The sequence below is a fragment of the Rhyacophila brunnea genome, unplaced genomic scaffold (genome assembly GCF_057557595.1).
Source record: "Rhyacophila brunnea isolate RB1 unplaced genomic scaffold, BYU_Rbru_1.0 scaffold_4, whole genome shotgun sequence".
NCBI lineage: Eukaryota > Metazoa > Arthropoda > Insecta > Trichoptera > Rhyacophilidae > Rhyacophila > Rhyacophila brunnea.
The window spans coordinates 46,800,127-46,807,524 of NW_028233068.1; the positions used below are offsets into that span (position 1 = coordinate 46,800,127).

Below are 7,398 nucleotides of genomic sequence, written 5' to 3' on the forward strand. Positions count from 1 at the left end.
GTTCCGTGGTATTTTTAGGAGTAACGAGAAGATAAAAGAGCAAACCATGCAGCGTCTCATCACGCTGAGAATGAAGAGGAAGTTGGACTTGACTCGGTCACATGAAATGGATACCTGAAGATAACTTCAACCTGGCTTTCATATTCTTCGAGGCAACTGGCGTCCTTGAAGGCTGTTAAATATCATATACAGCGCTACGGGATACTGGTATGAGTATTCCAGATCGCAAGAAGACTGGCGAGCGACAGGGAGACATCATGTAGTGTATCCATGCATCGAACAAAGATGCGAGGCATTCATTGTTTTTATAAAATGGATATTGAATGAGTTGATGATTAAAAATATCTAAGTGCATTGCTCACCAAGCCGCTATTCACGGGAGAATATTTAAAAGTTAAATCCACAAGCATTATAATATTATGTCAGTAATCTTATAAGTATTTATATTAATTTTACTATAGTCGGCATTTTGTATGGTATTATGTTTTAGTTTCCGGCCGCCTGTGTACTATTTTCAAAATTAGCGTCAAATTATGTTTATCATTTAATATTTGTTCAACCAGCAATCTATTATACATGAAAAACATGTAATTGATAAATTGATGTAGCACAGCGAGGTATGAAAACATGTATAGTATTGGGCATTGCGCGTAAGGATGATGAAGGGCATGTGACGTAATAGAGTTTTCCAAAAGCCCTAAATGTAAATGAACAAGACGGATTACTCTAAGATAAAAACCGTCAATCGATGGGAATATTTAGTGATACTTACCCAATAAGTAAAAATTTACGAAAGAAAACCTAGAAACATCTCGATCGATGATATTGTTATGTTCTATACAAGTATATTATGACAACGCAATTTATAGGATCCAAAAATATTTAATAAGCTTGGAGGAACCTTCATCTCTCAGTGGCCAACTGATAGTACAACTTAATAATTATATAAGAAAATTTAAATAGTCAAAATATCGATTCTTTATTTCGAATTCGAATTTTTAATTAAATGCCATTATCATGATAAATTGAATACAAAATAATAAAACTAACATATTATCTCTGTTTTGTCAAAATATTTCTTGACGTATTATTAAATTTTTCGTATACCTACATAATTAAAACTTGTCGCTTACCAGATGAGAGTTGTAACTACTAAGCTACTGACTCAATTACCAACCTTACATAATATGAATACGTGTATTAATTAAGGCGCTAAGTACCAAAAACATAAAAACTGACATTTTTATAGAAAAATGTTCCACATACCAACGCCAATAACTTCAACTATAGTCTAAATGCCTCAAGTAAGTCAAAAAAATACAGCAAAATAATTAAACCTGTCGACGTTGTAAGTCCGTTGGCGTGTTTTATTTATAATGGTATAAGTGGCACTGCAGTTCTCAACGGCATTCAATATAAAATAGCTGACGATGGTGTGTTGACACTCGCAAGTTCTTAATACTCGTACCTAAAATTATATAAGCTGTCGTGATTACTTCACACTGTAAAACTGCATTTTTCAAAAGGTCTGCTTCATGAAATGTTATTGCAATTACTCGGTATTTTGTAACTACAGGCAACACTACTTTTTGGTACTTAGAGCCTTATTTAATACACGTATTCAATTATATTACCTAATAGCAAGACTATCTGACGTGATTTTTTTTAATTCATGCAATAATGACTACTATTACTGTAATTTAAAACAAGGTACTATTTTTAGAAAATTGATTCATTAACGGCGTCAAATTACTTTGACATCCTAATATTTGTTTTGACATCCTAATATTTACCAATAATTGTGTATTTTAATTATTTAGAATTTAATACTTGACATATCCAGTTGCTCAAAAACATTTATTATCATAATATTATAAAAAATCATTCTCAAAGCATTAATCTGCAGACTCGAGTCTCCTTGTTGTAGATAATTCTTACTACCTTCTTAATAAATGCATAAAAAATATGTATTAATATTAAAAAATATACAATGCAGTCACTAGACTGAACTTAAGTAGTATGGATTATAATGTACAACATAACGAAATATGACACACGGAATCGAGGGTAGAATAGACCCAGCTAAAACCAAGTATGTTGCTACTTGCATGCCTAGAAATAATGACAATCAGATTCACCATAGGCAAAAACAACTCTCAGCAATAATTTTAAAATATTCAGATCCTAAAAAAATGAGGGTGTGGTCAGACGAATGAAACAATTAACGTAGTTCTTCCGATAGACATTGAAAAAAAATAGTTTGGATTCAATATCACAAATATTTAAATAAAAAAATTCGCAACACTTTCTTCATTATAAAATTACAAATTGTAAATTAACTAGAAAAATTACAAGGTGGTAGTGTCACCTGTCAACAATATTGGATGTGTCGTAGTTCTTCAACAGATTTTGATTGATGTTTATAATCACATTTAGACTATTATATTACTGCCTTACCTCACCTTTCCGTCAATCAACTACAAAATTAATTGTAATGTCATGTAATACTTTCTATATAATCGATATGCTGGTATCTGTCAAACTATTGTGAGAGTATTCTATCATTTGTTATCTTTCACAATCCGATTAAAATAAACGATTACTTTTTTTTCAAATTTAGAATTTTCGTTTATGTGTATCTTTTCTTTCATCTTACCCCACATGCTCTTCCTATCTCGCTGTCTCCTATACATTTTCATATATTTTCTCTCATGCTTTACAGATAATTATTAAGGTAATGATAAAAATTATTAGACAATTTTTAATGGAATATTTCTTAGGTTGATAATAATTATTTATATCGCATAGCCACCCCCCCTTGTGAGGGTTAATAATCCACCGAGACTGGCTTAATAAATGTATTACCATAACTTGTCTCGTCAAATGTTCCCCATAATGTAATCCGCTCGCTTTTTCATTCCGCCGCCCCACATTCCGCCGCCGTCCTCCCCCTCTGTCTCTATGCGGTTTTCGAGAGCTTTAATATGGCCAACACGGCCTTGGGGTTTGCGATTTTCGCGAACATTCTGACCTGATGCCTCAAACGAACAACGGACCCCACTCTACTCTGTTTCTAGGAGTGCTACACAACCAGTAAATATTCATGTCAGAAAATTTGTACGTATGCAGTTCACTGTATCACAGTTCACCGTAACGCTCCTTTTACATTATACGGTTTTGACTGTACGGCAAAAAGAAGAGAATGGCCCTTTTCACAGTACACGGCGACGGTTAAAACCGAAACGGTGCCGTATAGCAGCCGTTCATTGCCACTGTCTGCTCGGCGGCCAGACGATCACCGATGGCTCAGTGGTGTACGTGACCTAATGCACGCTTTCATATTTGACGGTTTTAAACCGTACAAACAACACAATACTCACCCACAAACTGAGCTAGTAACGTGCAAAAACCGTGCATAAACTGTATAGTGACAAAAGAGATTCGTTTTTTTGCCGTAGGGTCAAAACCGTATAATGTGAAAGGAGCGTATATGTTCTATCGAAACCGATGGCCGTACATCATTGCAATCAAATTCATGACTAAATAAAACATTAAAAAAATACTTCAAAAAAACCACCGACACACAATGGAAAGACAGAATGAAATAGATAAATAAATAAGTTAGAATTATAATTACATCGTATATATTTGTATCAAGTCGTTTCGGAGATCTTTTGTCGTCTCTATTTACTGTCACCTCATTATTGGAACGTTGTCCATTTTAGCTGCTCTATCAAATATCTAACTGACAATAATGACAGCGTTATTATCGGATATTTAATACCAGCCAATATCAAATTAATGTTAATATTGAATCTGTGGCGTCCCACTCAACTCAGTCATAACTCAGTCCATCACAGACCTCGGGGCGCAACACACGCGCATTACACACTCACGCACCTATTAAGTCTATTTTAACATCTTTAATTAATCAAATATATCGGATATCAAATTTGCGTGAGCTTAATACAACTGGCGTAAAAATAGGCATTCACACTTAGCAGCTTTTACCTCATACACAGTTTCGTAATTTTAGAGAGTTGATTATAGAAAAAAAATAGCAGCCTTCAAAAGTGCAAACAAAACTTGATTCATTTTTCAAAGCAAGCGCGTCGATATCAAATGTCAACATCACAACGGATGTATTTATATACATCTTCCGAAGACGAATACATAAGTTTTTTTTTGTGTTTTTATATAACGAACATTTGGTTTTAACGGACACCCCACACCCGCACTAGTCCGATATATCGAGGCTCTATTATAATAGCATTTCAACTAGTCTTTTTTTAGCAGTTTTTGTAATACTGGCATAGTAAGACAACTCATAACGTTCATGGATATCGTAATTATTTCCCTAATTTCATTCTTGCAGCTACTGGGAATAATTGAGGCTTCAGCCGAGATATGGATGGTTCACAATAATTATGGATCAAGTCCAATTTTCATAAAATTCATTTCAGTGGCTAGATAAAACAGATTTCTATATTCTGTGCTAATATCACAATCGTAGCTTTACGATTTTCCGCATAAATGGCAATACTATTATTGATGAGACATCAAATTGTATGTGAATCATTTTGACAGTTCCTTCAGCAATATAAAGGAGTATTTGCTAATATTAATAACGCCTGTGTATACTTTATATTTCGACTATATTGTTGGTATTTGTGCCGCATTTGTCGTCATGAGCTTTTATATATATTGTTTTTACGAATACAGTTTATTCCATGTAGACAATTATAATAAATACCCTTTTCTGTCGGTGCATAGGCTTTTCGATCCAATTTATTGTTAATTGAACATTTGAAATTTTCATACATTTTGATGCATCAATATCACGAACTAAGATTATATTAGGTAATATTAAGTTGGGGTAGGTTAGATTAGTTTGGTTTGGTTTGGTTTGGTCTAAAAAGAAAGTTATAAAATCTCATGACATCATCTGCGGCACATTTACCATTTATTTTAATTGATGCATGCACTATCAAAATATGGTAAATACAGTGAAAACATTTCTGAATTTTACAAGAGGAGTTTTAACTTAGGTCCAAATATCTCAGAATCCGTTTTGATGGACTTGATCCATAATTATTTTGAACCACCCATATATAAAATCGCTCACACGTTCCAAATGGTTTAGTCAACCAGTGACGACAATCTTGGCAGCTCTCGATTTACTAGCTTCGTTTTAAATTCGTCTGATATAAAATGTATTTTAAAAATCATATTGTTGGTTAGTCATCACTATCACCTAACCAACCGCCATCAAATAGAAATTCGTAAGAACATCCCGAGCCGAAAGTTTGTATTTATCGCAACAACACGAGTAACGTCTCTTCTTTGACTCTCGTCCTGCCTTCCTTTCTCCTCCATTATATCGATTTCGCAGACAACAAAAAAATCTCGATTCGATTTTGCTAACTAATGTCTGATCGTCTTCTTTTTCTCTTATAAAAGTTTCGCGTTATTTTTTTTCCGCTTCAGACGATGTAATTGGCTTCGCAGAATACACACTCTTTTTCCTTCCAGTTCGACGTCAAATATTAAAATTTATTACAGTCTGCATTTTTTCAAATTCAAGTAATAAATTGAATAAATAATAATTACGCTAAAGACAATTATAAAAAAAATATTTTCACAGCTTAGTATACTTACTATAATATGTCAGTGGCGAAGGGTGGAGGTAGGCTGTTAAGATCCAACATAAATAGTAGTTAATAAACTTTGTCAGTCATACGTATTTGTTTTCATTGCACCGAATCTACAATTTATAGATGATGTTGGTTAGTTTTTTAAAATTCAATTAAACACTGCCAAACCCAAGCCATTATAGATAATACTAAAAAAATAATCATCTATCTATAAAATATTTAAAAGTATGCCAGTAATCCATACATCATTTTGGATATGTTATAGATATAATAATATTTTTATCTTATATGGTTTTGTTAAGGCAGGGCTTAACGAATTAAAAAAAAAACTAACCAAGAACATGCGTAATATGTATTATTAATTCAACGAAAGCAAATAAGTATGAACGAAAAAGTGTGCACCATGTTGTCGAATCGCACATAATATATCAAAACTATTAAGTATGGTTTATCTGTAATATCAATATCTGTAAATTATAGACTTAGTTCAACAAAAAAAGACGAATGACTGACAAAGTTTAATGTGGACTATTTATGTCGGATGTTAATAGCCTACCTCCACCCTTCGCCACTGCTATAAATGTAGGTATCGATAGATTTATAAAATCCTCTCATTTCCCTAAATATATCGCCATTATTTTAACACTTATGAACATTAATTGTGCATGTGACCATAAAAACATGATGCAATGTTGTTACAATATTGTACATCAGTTTTACGCGCACTTTATTATAAACGCATATTACCTATATGAAATTATTTATATTGAACCAAAAACAAATTTCAACTAATTTATATATATCCAAGTAATATGTTGGTATTCCTTTAGCTCTTAAAAAAATCGTACCTGTAGAATTTACATAATGTTAAATAGATATATAAATATGTGAGCAAATTATTATTTACATCTTTGGTCTATCATCGATTAAAAAGCAATCATAACAATGTCTCAATCATGTTTCATATTAAATTATATCATTTAAATATTTTATACTAATAATTAATATACTTTTCGCAGTTTTTGACTGGACTGATTCGCATAAATGAAGAACGCTGTCAACATATTATGCAACCGATGGTGTCTTCAACCATAGATTGCTTATTCGTATAATGGTGAGTGTTTTTTTTAATTATTTTAAAGTACCTATTTTATAAGCAATTTAACGACTGATTATCACACTAGTCTATTCGTGCGCATTTAGTATATACACAAGGCTGCCATCAACAGCTATCGAGGATAGTTTATCATATTTATGTATTGAGGTGGCTAACAATTGTCACAATAAGTCAACCGTCTGAGGTGACAAAAAGTACTATGTTTTAACAGCACCTGTCTTGGCTGTGTTAACTCTTAGAGTGAAATAGACAATTTGTACAGTTTAAACAACTAATTGTTGGCCGCGTGGCTTAAGCGTTCGACTATCACGCCGTGGGTCTCAGGTTCGAATCCTGGGTCTGGCAAGTACACATATTGTTTTTCAATTTGTGTGTGAGTCAGGGTATGGACCTAATCGGTTGAGCAAGTGGCTGACATCCATTTCTCGTAAAAAACAAAAATCTGTTAATACAAACCTCTACCCTGTGGAGGCCCATATGATCCTATTAGGATCGGACATGGTCAAAAAAAAAACAACTAATTTATTATAACAATAATTATAACACCTCAATACATATATATTATGATAAACTACCATCGATAGCCGCCAAAACAGCCTTGTGTATAGAACAGATGCGCCAGTACGG

The 7,398-nt window shown here is 33.0% G+C and overlaps 1 long non-coding RNA gene across 1 annotated transcript in view; it reads left to right on the forward strand.

The window, feature by feature from the left end:
- Positions 1–6,768, forward strand: part of LOC147067453 (uncharacterized) — a 66,895-nt gene extending 60,127 nt beyond the window's left edge. Inside the window, exon 3 of the long non-coding RNA XR_015071542.1 lies at positions 6,674–6,768. This is a non-coding gene — a long non-coding RNA (uncharacterized LOC147067453). The remainder of the gene's footprint in view (positions 1–6,673) is intronic.
- The last annotated feature ends 630 nt before the right edge of the window (positions 6,769–7,398 follow it).